This window comes from Canis lupus, chromosome 31, assembly GCF_011100685.1.
Source record: "Canis lupus familiaris isolate Mischka breed German Shepherd chromosome 31, alternate assembly UU_Cfam_GSD_1.0, whole genome shotgun sequence".
Classification (NCBI taxonomy): Eukaryota; Metazoa; Chordata; class Mammalia; order Carnivora; family Canidae; genus Canis; species Canis lupus.
In genome coordinates, this window is record NC_049252.1 from 31,722,345 (window position 1) to 31,750,325 (window position 27,981).

A 27,981-nucleotide genomic window follows, 5' to 3' on the forward strand; every position below is an offset into this window, starting at 1 on the left:
CCTCTCTCTCTCCTCTCAAAGAAAAAAAAAAAAAACACAGTGGATTCTTATGCCAGAAAACAAGGAATGGTTCAAGACATGGTGATGTGGATCCATCAAAGGACACAGGAATTATCTTGAAGGGGAATTATTCTTGGGCCAATCTGGGACACTGTGTGCACCAAAATAATACCTAATGCATTATAAGCCCTTGGACAAAATTAAAATCCACACATTTGTACTGACATAAACAAATGAATGAATAAAGAATAAGAAAAGCTAATTCTTTTTTAAGATTTTATTTTTAAGTTATCTCTACACCCAACATGGGGCTCAAACTTACAACCCCGAGATCAAGAATACTGTGCTCCACCAAGGAGCCAGCCAGGTATCCCAAGAAAAGCTATTTCTTCCAAACGATGTCAACAAATAGAGTAAAAGAGAATCTCGTCATTTTGCCACCTGATTTCTGCAAGAATCATAATAAAAGTATGGAGTGAAAAATAAATAAATAAATAAATAAATAAATAAATAAATAAATATAAATAAACAAACAAATAAATAAATAAATGAATGAATGAATGAATGAATGAATGGAGTGAAAGTCTGGACTAGCCTCAAAGCGTCTCCCTCACAGATGACCTATTTATATACAAAAGGAAAGCAATGATGTGTGGGTGAACGTGAACCTCATGCGGGACAGCTGGCGCCCTGAGCCTCCCAATGGGATGCCCTGAGGACGTGACATCACATGGGTTGTGTTCCTGCCCCCAAAGGCTTGAATCAAATCCTATATTCTTCCCCACGTCAATACCAGGATGACAAAGGAAGGCTAGGGGAATGCTCCAGATTATATGAGACTCCAGAGATGCAGCCACACATGCAATGAGCGATTCTGGAATGGGGTTAGATGACCACAGGGGATGTGGCTGACAACGGGCAATGTGTGGATACACACTATTGGAAAAAGACTTTGAGGGGCGCCTGGGTGGCTCAGTCGGTTAAGCCTCTGCCTTCGGCTCAGGTTGTGATCCCAGGTCCTGGGATGGAGCCCTGCATCAGGCTTCTCAGCAGGGAGTCTACTCCTCCCTCTGTCTCTGATCCTACCACCTGCTCCTGTTCTCTCTCCCTCTCTCTCTCAAATGAATAAATAAAAAATCAGGAAGGAAGAAAGGAAGGAAGGAAAAAGAAAAAAGAAAAGAAAAGAGAAAGAAAATGACATTGTACCAATATTAAACATGCTGAGTTACACGATGTGCTGTAGTTACACAAGAGAAAGTCTTGTTCTTAACATGTAGGGTTGAGAGGGCATGAGGGCTCAGGATACACATATACTCACAACACGTGTGTACTCATTCATTGACTGAAAAAGAGAAAGCAAATGTGGCAAAATGTTAGCAACTGGTGAATCTTTATGCTTATCTTTCTTTTAAAATAGGAAGCTTGAAGTATTGCGAAAACGGACATGGAAAGCAATGAGGTGTTCAAGGATCCCAGCAGACCTTGCAATCACACTAAGTCCCGCAAAGGAATGGGACGGGGCATCTGGGCCACACAGGGCTGGAGCAGTGGTTCAACGTGAAGCCACACAATGGAGAATTAAAAGTGTCGAATACACAACTGATGAATTCTTCAAATCTCCATCTAAAACTAATGATGTAAAAAAAAATAAAAATAAATAAAACTAATGATGTACTCTATGTGACTAATTGAATTTAAATTTAAAAAATTAAAAATAGTGATTTCTGGGTGGCCCAGTAGTTGAGCCATCTGCCTGACTCAGGTCATGATCCCAGGTCCTGGGATCGAGTCCCACATCGGGCTCCCCGCAAGGATCCTGCTTCTCCCTCTGCCTATGTCTCTGCCTTTCTCCATGTGTGTCTCATGAAGAGATAAATAAAATCTTAAAAAATAATAAATTAGGGACACCTGGGTGGCTCAGTGGTTGAGCATCTGCCTTCGGCTCAGGGCGTGATCCCAGGATTCAAGATTGAATCCCACATCGGGAACTTGATCCCGGTACTCCAGGATCATGCCCTGAGCCGAAGGTAGACCCCCAACCACTGACCCACTCAGGCGTCCCCAAAAAATTAGAAATTAAAAAAAAAAATAAAAGCATCAAATACAATTGTATATTAACTAACTGGAATCTAAATAAAAACATTAAAAAAAAAAACTGTCAAAGACAAAGGGATTAGAAGACAGGCGGCTGCTATCAAAAGCCACAGTGGCCATCCGGGAGAAGGCTTGGACCCCGGCAGAAGATGAGAGAGGGGCCCAGCCAGAGCTCCACAGGACCAGCAGTGAGGGCCCCCTCCGGAGACTCCTGCGACTGAGATCGCATCACCAGGTGGACTCTGTGCTCTCAGACAGGAGAGGAGGCAGAGGGAGGCATGATTACCTGTGAGGGATGAATCTACTGACCTTCTCTGGCCTTGGCTCCTTCACCTACACAATAAGAGGAAGGGGAGGAAGGCACTGGAAAGCCCGTTAGTACATCAAAGTGCTCAATAAAGACCTCTTGCTGACTCCTGCACAACTGGAAAGGCAAAAAACGAGAGGAGGCCGTGAGAGAGGGGACCCAATAGAAGAGACACAAAGCACCATCCCAGGGAGGTAGCAGAGGGGATGTCTCCAAATAGCGACAGTGCAGCAGCCCTAGAGGAAGGCTTCAGGAAAGGAAAACTGAAACCAACCAATGCAGTTAAGGATTTGGGAAATAACTTTGGTAAGTTTCATTAAGTGTTGGGGGGGAGGGTGTATACACAATTCAGTGGCTTTTAGTGTATCCTCAAAGTCACAGAACTACCATCACTGCGTATTTCCAGAATATTCTTATCAACTCCCCCCAAAATAACCACCTACGCATTAACATTCAATCCCTGCATCTGCCAACCCCTGGCAACTACAATAATCTTACTTTGCGTCTCTATGGATGAGCCTATTCTGCACTTTTTAAAAATATTTTATTCATTTATTCATGAGAGACACAGAGAGAGGGGTAGAGACACAGGCAGAGAGAGAAGCAGGCTCCCTGTGGGGAGCCTGATGTGGGACTCGATCCCAGGACCCCGGGACTATGACCTGAGCCAAAGGCAGACACTCAACCACTGAGCCACCCAGGTGCCCTATTCTGGAAATTTCATATGAAGGATCATACAACGTGCAGTCTTCTGTGACCGGCATTCCTTTACTCAGCATAATGTTTCCAAGTCCATCCATGTGCAGTATGGACGAGTGCTTCATTTCCTTTTATGGCTGAATAATATTCCATTGTGTGGATGGACCATGTTTCATTACTGCATTCATCTACTGATGGGCATTGGGTTGTTCCACCAATTGGCTACCATGAATAATATGGCTATATATATCCACCTACAAGTTTTATGCAGACCCACCCATGTTTCATTTCTCTTGGGTAGATACCTACCAGTCCAGCAGCTGGGTCACAAGGGAGCTCTATGTTTCATCTTTGGAGGAACTGCCAGACTGTTTCTTCCAAAGTCACTGTAACATTTTCCATTGGCACCAGCAGTGTATGAGGGTTCTAATTCCTCCACATACTCACTCATACTTCTTCCTGTGTGTCTCTTTTATTATAGCCATCTTCGTGGGGGAGAGGTGGCCTCTCCTTATGGTCTTGATTTGCACTTTCTTGACCGCTAATGATGTTGAGCATCTTTTCATGTGCTCATGACCAGGTCTGTTTTCCCTCAAAATTTTCTAAGATTTTCTGTATTATTTAATCTCACATTCTGCCCTACAAGCTCAGAAATGCTCGGCATCCGTGTCTCTCACCCTCCTGCTCTCTGCGTTTTCCCACCTCACAGCCATAGCCTGTGAGCCCTACAGAACCTGTAATCTCAGCTTTCAGACCTGGAAGGGGATGAAAGAACCTCTAATCAAGCACTTATATGTTTGACAGACAAGAGAAGGAAGCAGGCAGGGGCAGGGCCGGGTGGCTTGGCAAAGCAAAAGCAACTCAGTGATGGATGAAGTGAAGCCCCAAGGTCTCTGGACGATTCTTTCCACCAAGCCAAGCCACACCCCTAAGTCAACACTTGCCATTTCTTAACTGCCACAAATTCCCCAAATCCCACAAGCCAAAAATGTACACGCAACCATAATACGAGTGCTCGTTACTCTCCCAGGCCTGGTGTGGCACACACAGAACGCTAATCCTGCCTCTGGGTGTGTGTAGTCGGGGGGGACACATGGCACACGGGCACCAGTGTGATGTCAAGATGCATAAGGGTCTAAGGAGAGAGCTCCTGACTCTACCTGGAGACATGGATGAGGCATCCAGAGTACACAGCTGACCGAGCTTGCCCTGTGAGCATGAAGCAGATAGGAAATAGTGGGGAAGGCAGTTAGGCAGTGGGACTAGCACATTCAAAGATCCAGTTTCAGGACACAGCAGGTGTTTTCGTGAAACTGAAAGTAGTAGCAGGGTCACAGGCAGGGTCGTAGGCAGACCCGGGCTGAAAAGAAAGGCTGGAGCCAAGTGGCATGCTACAGGTTGGGCTTTTGTAGAGGAAATGCAGACCTTGTGAGCTTTTGAGAAAGGAAGGGAAGTGATCAAATGTGCACTTCAAGAGATCACTGGAGAGACTGCATCCCTGAACATCGTGCACATAGATTTTTTTTTTCAGCAAAGTTATGAAAACTGAAAATTACTATAAAACAACACATAAACTTGTTCAACATTCTCTTTATATTATTTCCTCTTTGAGAAGTTGTGCTGCCCAAGACCAACTAGTGCCTTTCAACCTTCTACCCTGGAGTGAAGAAATGCTACTATGACTTGGGGAACTCTGTCTGCTATGTGCCCCAAAGCAGTGGTCTTCAGATCTTTAGCTTGCATATCACCCTAAAAATTCATAAAAAACTATGTCTTGCATATTTTTAAGTTAACATATAATGGTTTTCAGTATAAGCTTGGATAGCTCCAAAGGCTGGAATCTCTGGCTTAGGGTAGACATTGATATTTTAAATAAAACTAGTATACCACTCTTAAATGTATTCAAAGGAATCAAAGTGCCACAGAAATGTGTTGCCCACAATCATCTATTTAAAAAGTACATGAACAGGGGTACCTGGGTGGCTCAGTCGAAGTGTCTGCCTTCGGCTCAGGTCGTGATCCCAGGGTCCTGGGATCGAGTCCCACATTGGGCTCCTCACAGGGAGCCTGCTTCTCCCTCTGCCTGTGTCTCTGCCTCCCTCTGTGTGTCTCTCATGAATAAATAAATAAAGTCTTTTAAAAATATTTTTATTGCGGGGATCCCTGGGTGGCTCAGCGGTTTAGCACCTGCCTTCAGCCCAGGGTGTGATCCTGGGGTCCTGGGATCGAGTCCCACATCAGGCTCCCTACACAGGGCCTGCTTCTCCCTCTGCCTCTGTCTCTGACTCTCTCTGTGTGTGTCTCTCATGAATAAATAAATAAATAAGTAATCTAAAAAAATTTTTATTGCAAGTTGATTTAGAGTTATAATTATCAATAGTAGAGAACTGATCAAAATATTGACATTTCAAATTTTGATAAAAATCATACACCTTAAAACTTGGAATCCACTGGAAATACATCTGTTAGGAAATGAATGGGCCCTTCTTCTTTATTGCATCCATGGCTGGATATTCCTTATTGCTTATGAGAGAGGAGACAACAGCAAGCCCATCCCTTCTTTCCACTTTCACACATTAAACACTGAGAAACCTTATTCACATACGTAAGTATGGGGAAATAGAAGGAGTTTTATTACAGCAAGGTCACTCAACTCTTTAAACTCCTTCCAACACATTTGCCAAAAATCACACCCTTATGTATCATCGAAGAATCTTTTTTTAATGACCTGTCAGCTGACAGATGCGGTAGGTCTTCCTTCAATTTTGTCTAAAGACCTGGAAATCACCCAAGGGGCAGAAAGGAACAGCCACCTGGTGGCATTCACTTTCTGACATCAATATTTCACACTGCTCTTCTGTTTGCCACCCCAGAGGCTATGCTCCAGCTCGGGCAAGCCTCCATCCATAACAAAAAGGGTGGGTGGGTGCGTGGGTGAGTGTGGATAAAAACCCACCTGAGGCCCCACCGCAGGTGTGGATTTCAGGGACGAGTCCACACAGGGGCTCAGGGTCTGGAATCCTGAACCCTCCCCACTCGCAGACCCCAGAAAGCACCGCTGAAAGACCACTGCTCCAAGGCACGCATGGGCAGACCACTGTCTACCACTCAGGTTAAACCTGTAAAGGAGGCTTTGCTCCTATTGACACCAAGAGTGGACAGGGAAGCAGGAACACAGCAAGGCCAGAAAAGGGTGAAAAAGATAGAAAAGATCAAGAAGGGCTTAAAAAAAAAACAAGCAACACTGAGCTGAGCTCCACAAATCAGAACTCCTGCCACCTGTCCCCTGAAAGTCCATGAAACGGGGCGCCTGGGTGGCTCAGTGGTTGAGCGTCCTGCCTTGGGCTCAGGGCGTGATCCTGGGGTCCTGGGATCGAGTCCTGCATCGTGCTCCCCTACATGGAGCCTGCTTCTCCTTCTGCCTGTGTCTCTGCCTCTCTCTCTCTCTGTCTCTCATGAATAAATAATAAAATCTTAAAAAAAAAAAAAGTCCATGAACCGAAAGTGTTCACCTTCCTCAGCTGTCCCCTTGCCAGTCCCTGCTTCTCCCTCACTGCACCCCAGAATCTCTCTGCAGAATCTCTTTGCACACAGTGTTGTGTTGTTGTTCTGAAAACAAAAGGCCATCATTTCAACCCCAGGGCTTCCAAACAAACAGTAGATGTGATAGAACATTCTGACCATTCCATCACCACCATTCTGATACGCTCTCGTAACTCAAAATTATTCCCTTATCATATGCACTTCATATGACATCAGCTACCACACAAGTTTTTAATACACAGTAAGCAGATGGCCCCTGGAACTTCCCTTATATCTCACATCTGGTATTGTACTCCATATAAGGTGCTGAGTCCGATTTTTTAATAAAAACATGGCCTGAGCTTGTAAAAGTTCAAGTAAAATATACCTCTAAAACTGCTGTATTTAATTTCCAGTCATGAAAGTCCAAAATTATTGTAAAATAATACTCAACCTTTTTCATAGATCCGTTCAGCGAAGCTTAAAACTACTTTCCTTTCAGAAAGGAAAAGAGCTTCATAACTAACAGCTTCTTGGGTTCACATGTGCTATCTTACTTTTGTGAGCCTGAATTGTATAAATTTTATAACCTTCCAATCTGGACAAAATTAGTTTGGTTAGTAGCGGCGGAGTAATAAGGCACTGAAGTTTCTGGAGAGCGGCAGGGGGAAGGGAAAGGCAGAAAATGGTGAAGATGAAATCAAATGGGTCCACCTGAGGCTTGGAAGAAATTCATCTTCCTCTAAAATGAGATTCATGAAATTCACGAAATTCACACGCTGGCAAATAAAGACCTCGACACACACACAGGTGACCGTAACCACGCTCTTCTGATCCAACCACCGTTTTCGATTATGTTACGGCACTGTACATGAGGGTGGTGTGTAAGTGCGTCTCTACCAAAAGGGCACAGATTTGTGCAAAGCTCCAACTCCCAGCTGTGCAGCTGATCCGACCCAAGCAGCTCCGCGTGCACTGCATCTCCCGCTCTGGCCCATGAAAGGCACAGTTCCTCGAATTTCGAGGACTGTTCTCATGATTTGAGCAAATCCACAGCGGAAACGCAGGGATCACATTCCTTCGATCATAAATTCCTCAAAAGCAATCTTGCTCCCAAGGCAGCTGGTTCTAAATCAAAAGGTAACTTTCATTTCCTTTAAATAATTTGGTTTCATCTTTATCATCTTCAACCGCAGATTTCTAAATTGTTACTAAATTGGGTAACTAAGTAGAAATAAATGAGTATTAGATGCCAGCTATAAAACAAAGTCAAAAAGTGGAGCAGTTTAAAAAAAGAAAAGGTGTTCTGCTCTAACGAATCTACTCAGTAATAAATATTTCTCCGAAGAACTATCAGCCTAGTGTTTTTCTTTCTTTCTTTTTTTTCCCTTTTTTTTTTTTTTTTTTTTTGAGGGTGGGGAAGGGAGGGTGCTTATTAACTCCCTAGTTATCAGAATTGAAATGCAGGAATCAGCTGACAAGGCCACTGTACAGAAACATGTTCTCTCAAATTCCGGGGGCCAAAGTGTAAACTGGCATATCCACTCGGTTTGGTTGGCAGTTTAAGAAAAGCTATCAAGACTAAAGACACACCCCCGATGACCCAATTCCCACGGGAGAGAATTATCACACGTGTCCACAACGACCCGGGGGATGTAAGGGCATTGCAACACCAAATCTAAGAGCCTAACTATGCATTAGTAGGAAATACTAAACAAGAGTGGCCTGTTCTTACTGTGGAGTATCACCCGGCAGTGAAGTATCACCAGGCAGTGGAAAGGAACAGGCTGGATTGATACACTGTAGCAGGTGCATCTCCAAGACGCCTGGTCAATGACACAATATTGCAGCAGCAAAGATAGAAAGCAGTGCCCCCCACCTATCCTCCCCTCTTCCTGGCGCCCCGTACATCTCCTTCCAGCCGGGCTGGCTGGACCAGGCTCTTGCCAAAGGACGGTCGGCGTGTGCCACTCCAGCTCTCCTTAAGAGACCATCCCTGGTCCGCTATTTCCACCCTTTTGCCATTCCCACCAGATAGAACAGCAATGACCAGACTGACCTGGAAAGCCACATGTTAAAGACACAGTGCTACTGTCAGCCTGGTGCCCTGAAAGACTGCAGGGAACACAGCAGCCCAATGACCTAGGCTACTTCTCCTGGACTCTTGTATGAGGCCAAACTGAATACTTTTATTTTTATTTTTATTTTTTTAAGATTTTATTTATTTAGGGACATCTGGATGGCTCAGTCGGTTAAGTGTCCTCCTTCGGCTCAGGGCGTGATCCTCGAGTCCAGGGATCAAGTCCCACATCGGGCTCCCTGTATGGAGCCTGCTTCTCCCTCTGCCTGTGTCTCTGCCTCTGTGTGTGTGTGTGTGTGGGGGGGGGGGGGGGGGGTGTCTCATGAATAAATAAATAAATCTTTAAAAAAGAAAAGATTTTGTTATTTATTCATGGGAGACACAGAGAGAGGCAGAGACATAGGCAGAGGGAGAAGCAGGCTCCCTACAGGGAGCCTGATGTGGGACCCAGGATCACACCCTAGGGAAGGCAGACGCTCAACTGCTGAGCCACCCAGGTGTCCCAATGTCTTTCTTTTAAAGCCAACTTGTTGCTAGGCCACCTGCTACATAGCAACTTAGTCTTTAATCTCAATATAGACGCATATAGCCAGACACCTGTTACATAACACTATATAGAAAAGTCCTTGAAAAAGATCAACCTCCCAACAGTGATCACAGAGGTGGGAATAGGGGATGAGATGTGTCAGGGCAAAGAAAACAGGACCGGGGTGAATTTTAACATTAGTTGCAATTTTTAATTTTGCAAAATTAAAAGCAAAATACGTTCATGTATTACATCCATCATTTGGAAAATGAAAACAATCTATACAACTGGATGATTTTCAGTACCAATGACATCTTGCCTCTCAATTCTCCACTGAGCCTGTATTTTCATCCCAATGTAACTCTAGCAAATACATCCTTCCACAGAGCAGAAAGAAAATGACCACCAGGGGAATCCCTGGGTGGCTCAGCAGTTGAGCACCTGCCTTCAGCCCAGGGGGTGATCCTGGTGTCCTGGGATCGAGTCCCACATCAGGCTCCCTGCATGGAGCTTGCTTCTCCTTCTGTCTGTGTCTCTGCCTCTCTCTCTCTCTACCTCTCTCTCTCTCTCTCTCTCATGAATAAATAAATAAAATCTTTAAAAAAGAAAAAAAAAGATCACCAAAATAAAAATCATAATGGAGAAAAGCATCAAGAAAATATTGTTTGCCTGCCACCCACACCCTGGAAAGGGGGCGGACAACTGCCCCGCATAAGCAGAGAACTGTCTCAATGGAGTGTGGTCCTGCCCGTCTGAGGGTCTCCAGACTCTGGGAGCAGCCCATTCCCCAGGCCAGGAGCGCACTGGCCTTGGCCAGGAGCTGGGGCAGAGGCTTGGGGGTTAATAGCAGCCCCTCCTCCCTACAAGCTGCACTTTTCTTCCCATGAAAACTGGAGAGACTGGAGAGACTGTCTGGGCTCTGATTCCTCGGATTCATGCCTCGGCTGGAATGTTGAAAAGCAAAATCACAACTTTTTTTTTTTTTTTTTAATGATCTGAGTCCATTTTTTAGGGGAAAGAGGTTTAATTTTAGACAAGTATCTTCCAGCTATCTTCTATGTCCCAGAAAAGAGCTTTCAATTTTCAAATCTCATTTCTTTCCTAGAGATTACCCAAGTAAACTGCATTTCGTGTTTTCAAAACATCCTTTGCCTTAGAAAACAAAACGAAACACTGACAGAAAAAGAAGGTATGCTTAAGAAGTTCCATGGAACTCAGAGAAAAACCACCTCCAATAATTTCTCATCTTTACCAGATTCACTTTGTCCCTATTAAATTATCCAACCCCATAAGAAAGTCTTTTTCTGATGCCACAGCCTTATTTTGTTAATCCTTCACTCGAAATTTGCTGACATCCTTAATCTCGTGTTTATATCGGTGGAGCTGAGCCATAGGCTCTGAGAATATAGCACTGCCTCACGGTAGTACATCAAATCGCATCCCCTTAATTTCTAAAAAAAAAAAAAGGAAATAGAGGTCATCCCACCTAGAATTATTTTATGAACAATAAGGGAGCCTAATTTCTGGAGGACTAGGACAGAGATAGGAACAGCAGAGACCCTCCCCCCTTTAAAATAAAAGCTCTGAACCCCCAGTATCTATGGCAACCCCAAACTGCAAAGGATCTAAAGAGTAAAAGCTGCCTGCTGTGGTTTTAAAATAATTCCACACCAAAGCACACGTGCTGCTCATTTCAGGGACTTGGGAAATTGACACCGAAGGTCCTTGGCAAGATCTGGCTGCTTTCGTTTTGTCGGGAACACAGCCTCTGGCCACCACCAGTCTGACCACTGTGTCTCCTCGGACGCACGTCAGGCTTTTTAATACCATGGAGAAGCATGGTGAGGGGGAAAAGAGAAATTTTGGAAAGTTCTAACCAGTCGGCCTTGTACACAGCCTCAGGAAACAGTCCCCCTCATGGTTATTAGCCATTCGCTCATTACCTTGATTAGTTATTACTCACAATGATTTCTACCCAGAGGAGCACCTTGCTCCTTCCCATTTCCCAGAATATAGGTCACAATTCATGTAAAAACTAGACTATCAAGGAAGAGAAAGAAGGGATGCCTGGGTGGTTCAGTGGTTGAGCGCCTGCCTTTGGCTCAGGGTGTGATCCTGGGGTCCTGGGATCGAGTCCTGCATCGGGCTCCCCACAAGGAGCCTGCTTCTCCCTCTGCCTGTGTCTCTGCCTCTCTCTCTGTGTCTCCCATGAATAAATAAATAAAAATCTTAAGAAAAAAAAAAGAAAAGAAAAAAAGGGGAGAAAAAGAAAGAGAAAGAAGATGCATTACTACCTGTGCCATCATTCCATCAATTGTTGGCAAATCGGCTCAATTTGGAGATAATATGGGTTTTCATCTCAGTCTCCTCCCAGAGATCACTGCTAAGGAATGAAGAGTGGAAAGTGTCCCTCAAAGTCTTAAGGGGTAGCGGGGAGAGGTAGAAATTGCTTCACAACAAAACACCACGTTAGGAAAAATATCTTTAAAAAAAAAAAGATTTAGTTATTTGAGAGAGAGAGTGCAAGCAAGCAGGCGGAGGGGCAGAGGGAGAGAGAATCTTCCAGCAGACTCCTGGCATGAGCCAGGAGCCTGACACAGGCAGGACTCGATCCCACGACCCTGAGATCATGACCTGAACCAAAATCAAGAGTCACACACTTCACCGACTGAGCTACCCAGGCAGCTCATTACAAAAAATATCTTAAAGACTACTTATGAGAAGAATTCCCAATAAAGTGATGAGCTCCAAGACTAAAATCCAAGGGTGCCTGGGTGACTCAGTGGTTGAGCGCCTGCCTTTGGCTCAGGTCATGATCCTGGAGTCCTGGGATCCAGTCCTGTGTCGGGCTCCACAGGGAGCCTGCTTCTCCCTCTGCCTGTGTCTCGCCTCTCTCTCTGTGTCTCTCATGAATAAATAAATAAAATCTTAAAAAGAAAAAATAAAGCATACAAATTCTAATAAAATTGGTATGATTTAAAAAAAAAAAAAAAAGACTAAACTCCAAGCACTAAGAGAAGGCCAGCTCCTCAGTCTACCACGACTGAAAGGACACTGGAGGGCAGAAGCACCTACCCCCCTCACCCGCCTCCGGCTGGAGCCTTGGAGAGGCTCTTTTGAGCAACTGTGGAGTAAAATTACATCAGAATACACATTAATGAGAATATTTTAAATAACGAGAACGCTGCTAATTATATCTTTTCTTTTTAACACGGGGTTGAACACTTTACAGCAACCCTGAGACTCGCGTGTGCCCAGCAGGGAGCCTCCTATTCGGCACACACTTGTAAAGGCCATGACAGCAGCCTGGACCATATGAGGTGTGAGAAATGAAAACTTTATGTGCAGACAAATTTAGATTTTTAAAATATTTTCACTAGGGGCATAAATAAAGAGAAATTAGACCCCTGGGATTTCAGAAAACGAGAATACAGACTGTGATTTTTGTTTTAAATTTTAGTACTCAGAATACCCAATACCTAAGGAGTAAATAATCCAGCAAGTCACCAAAAGGAACACTTCAGTGTTAACTTCATACTTTTCATATCCTTTAAGCTGTTTTGTTCCCGGAAGGCGGGGAGGCGGGTGGGGGGGATTGTGTACATTGAAACAAGAGAAAGAATGGTGAAAAATGTTTGAACGTAGGAAGCAACACACATTTCCTTTTATGATGTGCCTCTCCTATGTAACTGGGGATGCCAAGTGTTTACAGAACTCCAACTTTCATGAATTTATTAATTTATTTGTTTGTAAATTTATTTTAAGTATACTATCAGGACTATTTTTACAACTCTTCCCCAGTAATTCACTTATTACAAAAAATAAGAACACATTACAGCAAGGGTGAATTTTGGAGCATCCGCTCATGTATCCCCCTGCCCAGTAATAGTCTACCATCTATAATCTATTATACTTGCCTTAGTACATACCTATCAACCAGTCTATGCATCCACTTATGCTTCATGCATTTCAACATAAATTTCACATTTCCCCCTCTTAATACTTAAGCCTGCATTTTTAAAAAAGATTTTATTTATTTATTCAAGAGAGACACAGAGAAAGAGAGAAGCAGAGACATAGGCAGAGGGAGAAGCAGGCTCCCTGTGGGGAGCCCGACACAGGACTCGATCCCAGGACCCCAGGATCACGCCCTGAGCCAAAGGCAGATGCTCAACCATTGAGCCACCCAGGTGCCCCTTAAGCCTGCATTTCACTAGATTTCAATATATTAGTTTGTATGTAAAATTTACCTGCAGTGATATCATCACCGGGATCATGACCTGAGCCAAAGGCAGAAGCTTAGCCGCTTAGCCGCCCAGGCGCCCTGTGCATATAGTTTTTGAGATTCCTGCAAGTTGATAGATGTATCAGCAGTCCAACCTTTGTTATTGCTGAGTGATATTCAAGTGTATGAATATGCTACAATGTATCCATTTATGTGTTTGACAGATGTGTGGGCTGTTCCCAGGTTTTGGCTATTAAAAATTAAGCTGCTATGAACAATGACATACAACACGTGTACACACATATTTTCATTTAGCCTGGGTGAATAACTAGGAAGGCAGAGGACTGCTGGCAGAAGGGAAGTACAAGTTTACTTTTATTAAAAAAAAAAAAAAAACCTTTATAAAAAAAACCATCATTTTTCCAAAGTGGCTATACCATTTTATATTCCTGCCAACAATGAGATGTTTAGGAATTGTGGTTGTTCCACATCCTCACCAATATTTGATGCGATCAGTCTCTTCTATTTTTAGCTAATCTGGTGGATGTGGGGGTGTGCAGTGGGATCTCATTCTGGTTTTAATTTGCATTTTCCTGAAGACAGAAAATGTTAAGGGTCTTTTCATGTGCTTATGTGGCTGCTGGCATTCCTATTTTGTCAAGCATTGTTCACATGTTATAACTGAGCTGTCTGTCATTTGATTATTCAGTTGTAAATGTTCTTTATGTATCCCAGATACCAGTTTTTGTCAAATATAGGTTTGTGCAAATATTATCTGCCAGCATGTCATTCTATTCATTTTATCACTATCTTTTTGAAGAGCATACCGTTTCCATTTTTATGAAGTCTCACTTGTTAATTGTTTTAATGGTTACTGCTTTTGGTAACCAGTTCATGAAATCTCTGCATACCACTAAAAGTCACGAAAATACTTTATTTTCCTTTAGAAGCATTTTAATTTTAGCTCTTGGATAGCTCTATGATCTATCAAATCAATCCCCGTGTATGATGTGATATAAGAGCTAAGATTCACTTACTTTCCTATGAGGACTATGCATAAGGTTATGCCAGCACCATTTCTTGAAAAGACTTTCCTTTCTCCTTTGGACTGCTTTGACACCAATGACAAAAATCAAATGGCCAATTAAGGGCAGGTCTATTTCTGAAATATACTGTTCTCTTGATCTATCTCTTGTTAATGTCAATATGACATGCCTTAATTATTACAATTTTACAGTTATTCTTAAAGCCAGAAAATATGACTTCTCCAACTTTGTTCTTGTTTAAAATTACTCTCTATTGTAGTGTCCTTGCATTTTTATGTAAATTATATGTAAAATTTAGAATCAGCTTCCACCTTTCTACTAAAACTCCTCTTGTAATTTTGGTTAAACTTGTATTGAATTCATAAATCAATTTAAAGCAAACTGGCATCTTAATATTGAGTCTTCTCTTCTACAATCATAGTATCTCTATTTAGATATTCCTTAACTTTGAAAGGTTTCAGGACGCCTGGGTGGCTCAGTGGTTGAGCATCTGCCTTCAGCTCAGGGCGTGATCCCGAGGTCCCGGGATCAAGTCCCACATCAAGCTCCTTGCACAGAGCCTGCTTCTCCCTCTGCCTGTGTCTCTGCCTCTCTCTGTGTGTGTCTCTTGCGAATAATTAAAATCTTTTTAAATTTTAAAAGTTAAAAAATTAAAAATTTTTTAAATTAAAAAAACTCAGAAAGGTTTCTAATTTCTATTGTGATTCTTCCTTGATCCATGGATTATTTAGATGTTGTGTTGTTTAATTTTAAAATATTTGTGATTTTTCCTAGATACATTTTTGTTACTGACTTCTATGTTGATTCCATTGTGGACAGAGAAGGTGTGTCTTGCTCTATGTGATTTCAATCACTTTATTTTTATGGAGACATATTTTACAGCCCAGCATATAATCTACCTTGGCGAATATACCAGGTGCACTTGAAGAGTGTGTGCATTCAGCTGGATGCCGTGTTCTATAAACGCCAATTAGGTGATGGGAGTTGATAATGTTATTCAGATCTTTTGTTTTTCACTTATTTTTGGTTAGTTGTTCTAGCACCTGTTAAGAAAGTGGTATTCAAATCTCCAACTGTGATGGTGGATTTATCTGCTTTTCTCTTAATTCTATTAATTTTCTCCTCATTTTTTTGAAGCTCTGTGATCAGGCAAATACACAACTATGATTGTTATGTCTTCTCAGTGAAATGACCCTTTTATCCTGATGAACTATTCCTTTATCTCTCCTTATTCTTTGTCCTAAAGTCTGTTTTATTGGATGTTAATAAAGTCACATCTGTCTTCTGAAGCTTGCTGTTTGCGTGGAATATCTTTTTCCATCCCTCTGCTTTTAATCTATCTACATCTTTATAATTAAGCATGTCTTAAGTCTTAAAGAGAACATATACTCAGGTCTTGCTTTTTTTTTTTTTTTTTATCCATTCTGACACTCTTTTAACTGCAGTGTTTAGTCGATGATCATTTAGCTGAATTATGCCTGACATTTTGTTCATTTTTGTTTTTCCTTCTATTTTTCATTCCAATATTCCTTTTTTTCCTGCCTTCTTTTGAATTATTTGGATTTTTAGTTTATCTACTTGCTTTTTAGCTGTACTTCCTTGCCTTATGTTTCATAAGGCAAAAAGATTTCTTTTAATTAATTTATTTAAAGAGAGATTTTGTGTGAGGGGAGGGGCAGAGGGAGAGAGAGAGAAAGAATCTCAAGTAGATTCCCCGCTGAGCATGGAATGCAATACAGGGCTTGATCTCCTGGATTATGACCTCAGCCGAAATCAAGAGTCGGACCCTTAACTGACTGAGCCACCTGGACACCCCTTTGCCTTACATTTCTAGTGATTACAATATAAATGCTTAACTGACACATCTATCAAGTTTATACCATTTCACATCAGATGTAGAAATACTGCCACCATATAGTTCCATTTACTCCTCTTCTACTTTCCTTTATGTTAGAGTTGTTATATGTACACCACCAGCATACACAAGGTGATGCCAGATGTTATAATTTTTGCTGTAAACAGTCATATATTGGGGCGCCTGGGAGGCTCAGTTGGTTAGGCATCAGCCTTCGGCTCAGGTCACAATTCCAGGGTCTTGGGATCAAGCACCACATTGGGCTCCCTGCTCAGCATGGAGCCTGCTTCTCCCTCTTCCTGTGCCCCTCCCCAAGCCCTTTTGTGCTCTTAGATAAATAAATAAAATCTTTTTTTTTTAAGTCATACTGCTTTAAAGAAATTAAGTAAGGGGGATCCCCGGGTAGCTCAGCAGTTTAACGCCTGCTTTTGGTCCAGGGCGCAATCCTGGAGTCCCGGGATCAAGTCCCACATCGGGCTCTCTGCATGGAGCCTGCTTCTTCCTCTGCCTGTGTTTCTGCCTCTCCCTCTTTCTCTTTCTCTCTCTCTCTGTGTCTCTCATGAATAAGTAAATAAAATCTTAAAAAAAAAAAAAAGAAATTAAGTAGGGAAAGGTACTGTAAATTTACTCAGTTGCTGTTTCGTTTCTTCTTGAAGGATCCAAGTTTCCCTCTGGCGTAGTTCCCTCTACTCCCTGGCACTCCCATTGGCATTCTATCCAGTGTATCTGCACTATAACAATTTATCTTAGTGTCCTTTTATCTGGGAGTGTATTTTGCCTTCACTGTTGAAGCCTATTTTTGCTGGGTGTAGAATTCTGGGTTGACAGGGTTGTGGTTTTTTTTTTTTTTTTTTTTTTTTTTTGGAGCCCTTTACAAATACTGTCCCATTCTTTTTGGGCTTCCATGATTTCTGATGATAAATTGTGCATGTTCAACTCATCATTCCTCTGCATGTAAAGCAATGTTTTCCTCTGGCTGCTTTCAATACTTTCCCTTTATCTTTGTCTTCAGCAGTTCAACTATGATGTGCTCTGGTGTACTTTCATCAGCTTCATCCTGTTCATGGTTTGCTGAACATATTGAACTTGCCAATTCATGTCTTTTACCAACTTGGGGGATCACATGGCCATCGTTTCCTCAAATATTTTTTTCTGCCTCATCTGTCTCTCTTCTTGTGGGATGCCAATTACTATATATTGGATATTTTTAGATTATCCCACAGGTTCCTGAGGCTTGATTTTTTTCCCTAGTCTTTTTCTCTCTTCTTCAAATTGGATAATTATTATTATTCTATTTTCAAGTTCACAGAACTTGAGAACATGAGGAAAATATCATTATATCCATACAGTTGATCTTTGAAGGGTTATTGTGAACTAGACAAGCTAAAAGGAAAAAAAAATGCCATTCTAATTTTTAAAGGAAATTACTAATTAGAGATGGCCTATCCCTGTTGAAATTCAAGGAAATAAGGAAATTACTTCTATGTAGTACCTAGTACAACATGAGTACCAGGAACTGAACTGAGACTTTCACATGTACCCTTCTATTTAACCCAGGAATATAGGTATTACTGTCCATGTTTTACAGATAATGGTACAGAAGAGCAAACAAGTTAAGTAAGATGTCTCACTAGTAAGCTCAAGAACTGGGACTTTAACTATGACTCCCATTATACCCCTCCACAAAAAAATCTCCTAACAAACTTAAGAAAATCACCAAGAATTAGATATGCAAGGTAATCTGATTTTCTATTATAACAAGATTAGTAATATGCATAGACGTTGGAAGGATGGGGGATATAGTGTATTAGGATTTCAACAAAGCACCTGTAATAATATAGTATTAGGGGCTAGGAATTAAAGCTCTCACACAAATCTTTTAAATGCTGGTTCTACCACTTAACTCTTCGTATGGCTCTGGCCATTTCAACCCTCCAAGCAATAGCTCTCTCATTTCTTAAAATGGGAACCACATAATGGTACCTATCTCCTAGGGTTCTGGTAAAGACTGAATGGTGAAAATGCACGTAATGCACAGTACCTGCCACACAGTACATGCCAGATTAATTTCAGCTATTATTAAGGCATGGCATCTCTGTGGACAAAAGATAAAACAATGTGAATTATATAATGGTGATGAAATAACATGAAATGTTATAAACAACAAGTATTATTAGCCTCATCCCATTCAACTTCTAGCAATGTCTGCTTTTGTTTTATAATTTTCCAATTATCTTCTGGAAAAGAAATATTGTAATGGGGTCAACTAAAGAATTATACAGAACCATTGCCTCAAAAAGAAATATGCTTATTATTTAGAAGAGAGAAATGCTGGAAATGACAGGAGAGCATTCACTGGAGATTGCTTAAATAAATCATGGCCAAACTATATGCCAGAACAAAAGACGTGTTTTTAGCAGAATATCTGATTGCATGGGAAGTGATTATTTCATAAACAACATAATCACAGTCTTACATGTATTGTGTAGGATGAAAACAGACTAGAAGAAAATATACGAAAAGATTAATATGGTCATTTGTAGGTGGTGGGGTAACAGATGAATTTCATTTCCTTAGCATAAATTACTATATTGCCTAGTTTTCCATAATGGTCAAGAATTCTTTTTATAACTAAAAAAAATACTTTCAGAAAAAATAATTAGTTTATGTACACTGGCTGGCTTTATGTCAAGACTTTTGGTCCTTCAGACCTAAAGTTTTCATCCCCAAAATGGCGATATAACTAAATGTTCATTTCTGGAGATGCTGAGAAAAAAGGTGATATGGGGATTAAAACAGCCAATAATGATCCTCAAATATCTTAAACCATCTGAACTAATTAACAGATCTTTTAACTATTATTTGGGAGAAAGTTAAATAAATTTTCTTGACTTAGATCCATGGCCAGACTTCCTCTTTGGAATGGGATGAGTTTTAAAGGACCCATCCCTTTAGGACAGCACTAGTCCTAAGATGCTGGGATGAGCTGCCTGAAGGTGTAACAGCTCAATAAATATTTGTAAATTGAACAATGCCATAAAGTTGCTCACCATGAAGGATTCAGAAACATCTGAAACAGTGCAGAGGGCATTCAGGTAGCTGGCCTTTCAGGTGCCACCCCCAGATCTAAGAGACCATGAGAGTTTTGGTATTCATTGTTGGTCTGATTTCGGGTTTACGAGATGCCAGCTATGACAACGTTGTGCTGAACGGATTTGATCTGTTTCATGACAGTTTCCAGGTGCCAGAGCAAAACAGGAAAAGTGCTTCCAATCTTACCAGGGGGTTCCACCTCCACTGACCTGCCTGCAGAACCCCAAGACAGCCTCCGATGATCGTCAACAGTTGGGAGGCACCATACATTGCAACAAAAAGAAGGGAAGGGAAAGAAAGGAACAACATCTATACAGAAAGCTACAGGAAGCCTTTTAACTGAGCTTCTAAACAAAAACAGAAACAAGTTTGTAAGGGGAGGTTCTCATCAGAGATTTATAATCCTAACAGGCAATACACAAGTTTCTCCACCAAAGCTGAGATTCCCCTCTCGGAGTCTGGGTGTTTGAAACCCAAGCTACTCCAGCAGAGACTTCTCTCAGACATTACTCATCTATTAACTGGAGACATTTGACTAATCACTGGATAATCACCCCAAGATAACAGCTACTTAGCTTAACAGGGGCAGGGGATCTAGCCAGGCTTCCCTGAGTTCCAGAGGGGAGCCCAGTCACTCAGTTCTCATTTTCAGTCTGGGGAAGGTCAGAAAACTGAATGGCGCTGAGTTTTATGACTAATACGTGCATAACTTTGACATGACTCACAGTAACAACAAAAGAAACACAGTATAATCCCTTAGGGTTGTGTAGTTGCACCTACAACAGGAGAAAGAGCTTATCTCATAACAGATATACTTCAATCCCCATTGCCTTAAATCTTCTTGGAACAAGGCAGGGTATAAAAAGAAACAGTCCAGGGGCTCCTGGGGGGCTCAGTCAGCTAAGCATTCAACTCTTGATTTCAGCTCAGGTCATGATCTCAGGATCATGGGATTGGGCCCTGTGTCAGGCTCCACCCTCAGCATAGACTCTGCTTGAGATTCTCTCTCTCCCTCTCCATCTGCCTCTCCCCCAGTTCACACTCTAAATAAATAATTAAAATCTTTTTAAATTAATTAATTAAAAATTGTTTTCAAAAAGAAACAAAAACAGTTCAGTCAACCATGTCAGCCTGTCATTCGATTTAATTGTCCCTGTCAGCTGGGCCTGAGTGTCCAGGTGACAAGACCTTGGGCACTTTGTTGGCCAGTGGTCTCGACTGACACCCATGACCTGAGGAACCAGGCTCTAGAAGGCTCTCCAACCCCATTTGTATGGCGTGGGGTGGGGTGGGGTGGGGCGGGGCGGGGGGGGGGTAGTTCATGTAAAAAGGGGCTTTATTGCTTAAAATATATATATAAAATCAAGCCACAGATCTAGTACAACCCTCTCATTTTACAGATAAGGAAACGGATCCAGAGAATTTGGGTGGTGCCCCCAACATCACACAGCTGGTGTGTGAGAATGACACAGATAAAATTACGGTCTAAGTTTCCAAGGTCACTGACACCGCGATCCCACCATGTAGTTTCATTTTGGGGTAAATTCTGTTCACACTCTTTTACCCAATTTTAAGCTGGGAAAACTACATTAGTATCCAGGTGACCTCTAGAGCCAAAGGTCAGAAAAAGAAGTAGGGAGAGACCTCAGCATAATCCCTTCCTCTTCTCTTGTCTCCTCTACCCTTCCCACATCCCGAGAAAACACTTCTCTGCCAGGCAATGACTTCATCATTTTCCTTCTCGCTAATTTGAATACTCTTGTGGGAGAGCCAAACAAAAAATGAAAATGATGAATGACCCCTTGTGCAATGCAGAAAAAATGTGGCGTCTGGGTCTCAGAGTGATGGAATCCCCCTCATGCAGAAACAGAACATGCTTCTCTCCAAAACAAAAAGCAGAAACAAGGGCATTTCATAGCTCCGAGTGTGTGTGGACAAATGGTAGGTGTGTAAAAGATTTTAAAGGGGCAGATGAAAGCAAATCAACCCTCACCTCCAAAGCAGGTAAGTGTTTTATGTGAAAGAAAAACAGAAATTTTTCTGAGTCACAAAGCCATGTCGGGGGAGGAAAGGGAACGGGGGAGAGGTATGCAGAAGGGGCCAAGGGAAAAAGATCTGCTTGATCACCTAACACATTTTTACGAAAACAAACGTTTTAACCCACAGTTCAGCCTCTACTTCCTCACATGTATACAGGTAAGTGGCCATACTTGATCATGAATATCAAAATCTAAGAATATTTAAAATTTTTCCACTTAGAAACTAGGGGCACCTGAATGGCTCAGTGATTGAGCATCTGCCTTTGGCTCAGGGCATGATCCTGGGGTCCAGGGATTGAGTCCCGCATCGGGCTCCCTGCATGGAGCCTGCTTCTCCCTCTGCCTGTGTCTCTGCCTCTCTCTATGTCTCTCATGAATAAATAAATAAAATCTTTAAAAAAAAATGTGAATTCATAAACTAAGTTTTACTTTTTTCCTGCATTGAGTTTTACTTTTTTTAAATGAAGCATATTTGACATATAACACTGTGTACATTTATGATGTAGGTGTTAACTGGATACACTTATCTGTTGTAATGTGATTGCTATTGTAGCGATAATTGGCACCTCTATTACTTATCATTTCTGTTTTTTGGTTTTAAGTAGGCTCCATGCCCTTCACGGGACGCAAACTCACAACCCTGAGATCAAGAGTCAGATGTTTCACTGACTGAGCCATCAAGACGCCCCTCACATTATTCTTTTTTTTTTTTTTTTTTTTAGTGGTTGGAATACGTTCTAGTCTCAAAGTATGTTTGACAATTATCATATGGTCCTGTTTACATTCACTGTGCTGTGCATTAGATCATGAGGACTTACTTAAGAACAACTCATTCATTACAAGTTTGTGCTCTTAAACAACATCTGCTCCAAGCTCCCACCCCCCCCCATTCCCTGGTAACCACCATTCTATTCTCTGTTCTTACAAGCCTCGCTTTTCAAGATCCCACATACAAGTGACATCACACAGTACTTCTCTTTCTCCATCCAACTTCTCTCACTTAGCATGACGTCCTGTCCATGTTGTCACATAACCAAGTTTTTTAAACGCTGCTTTCTTGTCATACTTTTTTTTACTGCAGTAGAACCTTGGGACACATTCTCAATCTTCATTTTTGTGTTTTAGAGTAGATGGTTATCATCAGTCTCCATCTGTACCCATCTCAGTGGGCAAAGAGGAGATACAACCAGCACTTACCGACCACTGAGCAAAGGGCTCCTCATTTCACCCCTCCCTTTGGCCCTCAACACAAGTGGCATTCCTATGAGTGGGCATCACTACAGTTTGCTCGTTTCAAGATGAGAAGTCATGGAATTTGCCAGCAATGCTCAGAGGCGTGAGATGCTGTCAGCACCATGTGCTACCCTGACCCCAGATTTCTTATCTGTCCACTCTGGGCCCTCCCTGTCATTAAGAAACCACTCCTCTGCACTCAATAACTAAGAGTGAAAACATTCCCAGCCATCAGAGGACTCGGTTCGCTTCTAAATTGCAGTTAACACTTGGCTTTCTAAGATGCATCTGAACCAGGGAAAAACATGTTTAGGGAATTTGCTGTTACCTTCTTTACTGAAAGCCTTTTCCATCCCCAAACCTCGCTTTATTACCCTTTATGGCATTTTATTATTCGTTTGAATATAACAGAGGCATCTGACAAAATGAGTATCAAATGCGGTATACAGCTGAGCAATTCTGCAGAGTTTTAAGTTTATCTGAGACGTTTAACTCAAAACAATTGTGTGACATCAAACACGTATTTCTGAGCAGCACGAGAAATTTAGGGGTTCAAGGAAGATATGGGTGATACACAAGGCATATTGTGAGATGGATGAAAATGTTCAAAGAGTTGATGTTCTGGCTCTTTCCAAATGACTGTTGTTACCTATGAAAATAATAAATTGTGAAGATTTAAAAAAAGAACAAATGTGATTAAAAGAAGGGGGGAAAACTGGCTCCACATATTTCAAGGGTAATACAAACACAGACAATGGACTATGTTTTCTCATCTTTCAAGAAAAGCTGGACTAAAACAACACATTTTTGGCAAGATAGTAACTAGTGATGAGCCATCATGCTTCATGCATGATGAGAAAAAACTGCCAAAATCTTCAACAAAAACCCCACCCCAAGAAAATACATATTACAATCTGGGGCAAAGACAATGCTGATCTGTTTCACAGACATTCACAGCACTGCCATTGAAGAGCATGTGATGAAGATTAAGGATAAGTAAATGGTGGCCTGCATGGTTTCTGATTTACCCAAGATCACTCATGTAGTAAAAGGCAAAACTGGAATTCCAACCTAGTACATCCTCAGATCTAAGCCCCTAGGTCAAACCAGTAAGCCTATCCTCAGGAATTAAAAATGAGTAAACCATGGGGAACTAGTTGTCTCTGCAAATACTTCCCACAGTGGATACCTCACGATAGTATTTTAGGGTTTTGTGTTTGGTATGGTTTGGTTTGATTTTGGTTTTGGTTTTTTGGTCTGGCATACCCTCAAAAGATTAAAAATCACCACCACTGAGAACATGAGAAGACTGTGCAGTGTGTTTGGAAGAAGGCTCCAGAGGAAGAGCTTCCATTGTGTGTGGGGTCCAGAAGAAGCACCGCCATGGCTGGGCAGCCTGTCCTGCATGCCCCTGAAGCCAATGACGTTCACTGCTCACATGGCCATCGCTGGATGGTTATATTCACCCTCACTCTTCTGTAAGCAAAACCTGGGACGCTTCAGGTTATCCAATAGTTAAATGTTGTTTAATGATAAGAGAGACAAAGAAGGTCCAATTCTAATGAAAATGCTACCCAGACAACACATGTTGCAACCATCACAAAATGGCAAGCCTCACAATGAGTTTACCCCACTTTAAAAAAAAAAAAAAAAAATCAGCTACAGACTGTGAAAGCAAACATCCTAAAACACTAAAAATTAATGTGGAGGCATCTCTGGAAAATAATGGGCCACTTCAAAATTCACTTCCAGGAGCTTGGCATGTGAAAGGTTAACTTATTCAGGTGTTGAATTTGGGGGGGGAGGGAAGCATTTGATGGAGAACTTGCCAAAATCACCAGCCCTTCAGTTGTGACCTCTAGAGTCAAAGGCTAGGGTTATATTCTAAACCTTAATTTAGAAGTAAACATTAAAATGAAGGTTTCTTTAAAATACTTCAATAATTTTCACTTTAGAAGTACCAAATTGGCCCATAAAAAAGCTCACACTAATTATTCCAAAGCAATCAACTTCTTAAAAACCCTTTATTTCACAATTATACCAACATCCCATTAATTTGGGACACTTACCCATGTATTTATTCTTTGCTCATTACCTATGTGCACATTAAGAGTACACCAATAACACAATACAGGCATTAATATGTAAAACGTCAACAAAAGCCATCTGGAAAGCTAATGAATAATCAAGGGATTTCAAATTAAACTACAGAATTTTCCCTTAGAATCTTTAGGACAACACTGTCAAGTTCAATCTATTCACTTCGCCTCCAGAATCAATTTTTCAAACCTTATGACAGGTCTAATCGCTTCCACCTGTGTCTCTAGCTTGACTCTTGACTGGCATGCTACCAGCCAGGGTGGAAATGTAGACAAAGACCCCTATTAGGATCCGGCTGTTTCTCTACTGTGAGGTCACTCAGCCATTAAATTAGTTCCAGCCCAATTTCTGTCTCTCAGGCCTCGACTTCAGGGGAGGAGGGTGTGCAGGAGAGCAAGTTAGGGGAACAGAACCAGAAGAGCAGAAAAGGGAAAAGAGATATTTGGGACTGAGTAGACACACATGCAGAGTGGCGAGAAGCTAGGATGGGCCCTAAATGCTGAAACAAAAATCCTCTTTCTGAAATGATGGTGGCAGTGCTCCCCGAAGTGATTCCCCCAAAATGTTTTCCAAAACTGTGTTATGGGATTGTTTTTCCATTTCACTCCATTTGCCTGCAGGAAGTCCACTGTCTCCCATGCAAAGTGAGCCTAATTCACAAAACCATTTCAGCCTTCCAGAGGTGCTGGAGCAAGGCTGGCTGGTGAAAGAAGCCGACTCAGGAAGATCGCCTGATCGAGGGAGGGTACAGCGCCCCAGATCTCACAGCTGAGAGCAAGGCCCAGGGGAGGGATATTGCCACGGTTACAGAGCCAGGGCGCGATAAAATATTCAGTTCTAGCATTCTGCTCACCAGACCGGGAGATTTATGGAGAAGAAATGGGTAGGAAATACCAGAAAGAGAGATAGAACATGGAAGACTCCTAACTCTGGGAAACGAACTAGGGGTGGTGGAAGGGGAGGAGGGCAGGGGGTGGGGGTGACTGGGTGGCGGGCACTGAGGGGGGCACTTGACAGGATGAGCACTGGGTGTTATTCTGTATGTTGGCAAATTGAAACCAATAAAAAATAAATTTATTATTTAAAAAAAAAGAAAAAAAAAAGGAATGATGCCTGACACATAGTAACTGCTCAAAAAAAAAAAAATTCACTGACCAGTCTACTTCCTTCCCTCCAACACGTTACCTAATACGCCTGCTTCTCTCCACCCGAAGCCCTCATGCTCAGAACAAGAAGGGTGCCCACAACGTGTATGGACTGAATGTGCGCTGCAATTTGAGTCTTCCAATGCACTGTAAGGCTGGGGTAGTACCTTCTCCATCATTCTCCCTCATGCACCTAACACAGTGCCTGGCATATAGCAGGCACGTCGTAAATGCTTATTCCATGAATGAGGAAGGCAAGCATCAGCCTGAAAAACCCAGAGACTTAAACAATAGTAAGAAAATAAACAACTTATTTAATAAGGAAATCTGTATTATTCTTTACAAATAAAAAAGTGGCCGCCCTGGGTGTGTTTATTGGGGATATAGCAGTATATGAAAGGAAACCAGTATCAACAAGTTTGTGTCCATCTGACTCGCCATCAACTGTGGCTTCACACAGGAGTTATTTCAACATCTGACAGCGACTTGGCAAAAGTCATTGAAAAAGATGATATGAGTCAAAGTCTAATAAGTGACAACTCCAAAATTATCATAACTTGGGGCACCTGGGTGGCTCAGGGGTTGAGCATCTGCCTTTGGCTCAGGTCGTGATCCCCAGGGTCATGAGATCGAGTCCCACATCGGGCTCCCCAGTGAGAGCCTGCTTTTCCCTCTACTTATGCTTCTGCCTCTGTGTGTGTGTGTCTCTCATGAAGAAATAAATAAAATCTTTAAAATATATATATATCATAACTCAGTTACTCCCAAGCTCTGTGGTCTAGCCTAATGCCTTCTCCACAGCTGAAACTTATCATGAGATGAGACACAATGTAGTATCCCAACCATGCAACTTGGAGTTATTTCTCCCAGCAGTGATGATGGATTAGCACCATCTATCGCCACCACTGGGTGGTGTAGACTCCACCACCACCAATAGCTCACATTTATAAATGGCTTCCGGGGTGCACAGCTGTAGGACGTGACTGTGGGACATTGTAAAGTTCACTGGTCCAGACACAGTACTGAACCCATGCCCTTGGGCCCTATCCAATCAGCTGAGCTAACTGGTCACAGGAAAATCTACCAGGAAATAGGGCAGAAAGAAAAAGAAAGGGGTCTAAAGGCAATCAAATCCAGCATTACATCCAAAAGGTTACCCTGACAATGGAGTAGAGAACCCATTTCAGGGTCAGAAACACATGCCAGGGAAAATGACTAGAACAGGAAATACAGGGTGAAATTATCTGTCCTAATCAGACTGGTGGGTAGCTCAGCCACGATTAGGGGAACATTACCCACTGACATGGCTTTCACTTCTTATATTTGGAGAGGGGAGCCCACAAGGCCCTTCAATTGCCTTGATTTAGTTGCCAGCAAGCAGCTGCCTTATCCCCTCCACCCCCTCCCCCCGCCAGTTACTCCCTTTCCCCAGAGCTCCTTCCCCTCTGCTGAATTACTAACACACCTTTAAAGTTCACAGTTTAGGGGCCAGCGTGAAGGCGGTCGTGGTGCATGGTTTTCACACCAGCCAGCTTTCATACCTTGAGATCAAATGGAAGCTTTCAATGCCTGTCTCAGGGCCACGGTAGGTTAACTGGGTTTGTAGCCAAAGGAGAAAGGAGGATGCCCTCTGAAGTATTTGTCAGAAGAGAAATTTCCAAATCGTCCTCAATTTGCACTAGTAACATAAGAAAAATACCTCTAATGGCACTGAGTAGGCAGTGACACAGAATTAATGTTAGTACTCAAATAATTATTTTCGCCCATGATTCTTCTTTGATGGTTATTCACACAGAACCATCAGAGGCCTATTACAGTCTTCAGAAACTTCTATCTCTATGGAAACCATAAGGCTGACCTAGAAGGCCGTGATTTCACCCTAAGAACACCAACCCTGAGCCCTCACAGAGAGTGGGTGTCAGAAGCCCATTCCCTCTGATGTATATCTCAAATATGATACAGTCAGGACCCTCCTAAAAGGCAAAGCCACAACCCAAGGACACCAGGCTAGAGAGCA

General features: G+C 42.2%; 1 protein-coding gene and 1 long non-coding RNA gene across 8 annotated transcripts in view; both read right to left on the reverse strand.

Annotated features, from left to right (window-relative positions):
* Positions 1-27,981, reverse strand: part of HLCS (holocarboxylase synthetase) — a 226,248-nt gene that overhangs the window by 113,092 nt on the left and 85,175 nt on the right. The window lies entirely within an intron of this gene.
* Positions 263-27,751, reverse strand: LOC111093564. The gene is made up of 4 exons (XR_005382361.1): positions 27,506-27,751; positions 2,404-2,518; positions 1,207-1,342; positions 263-448 (listed from the first exon to the last, which is right to left on the reverse strand). It is a non-coding gene; the product is annotated as an uncharacterized LOC111093564 (long non-coding RNA).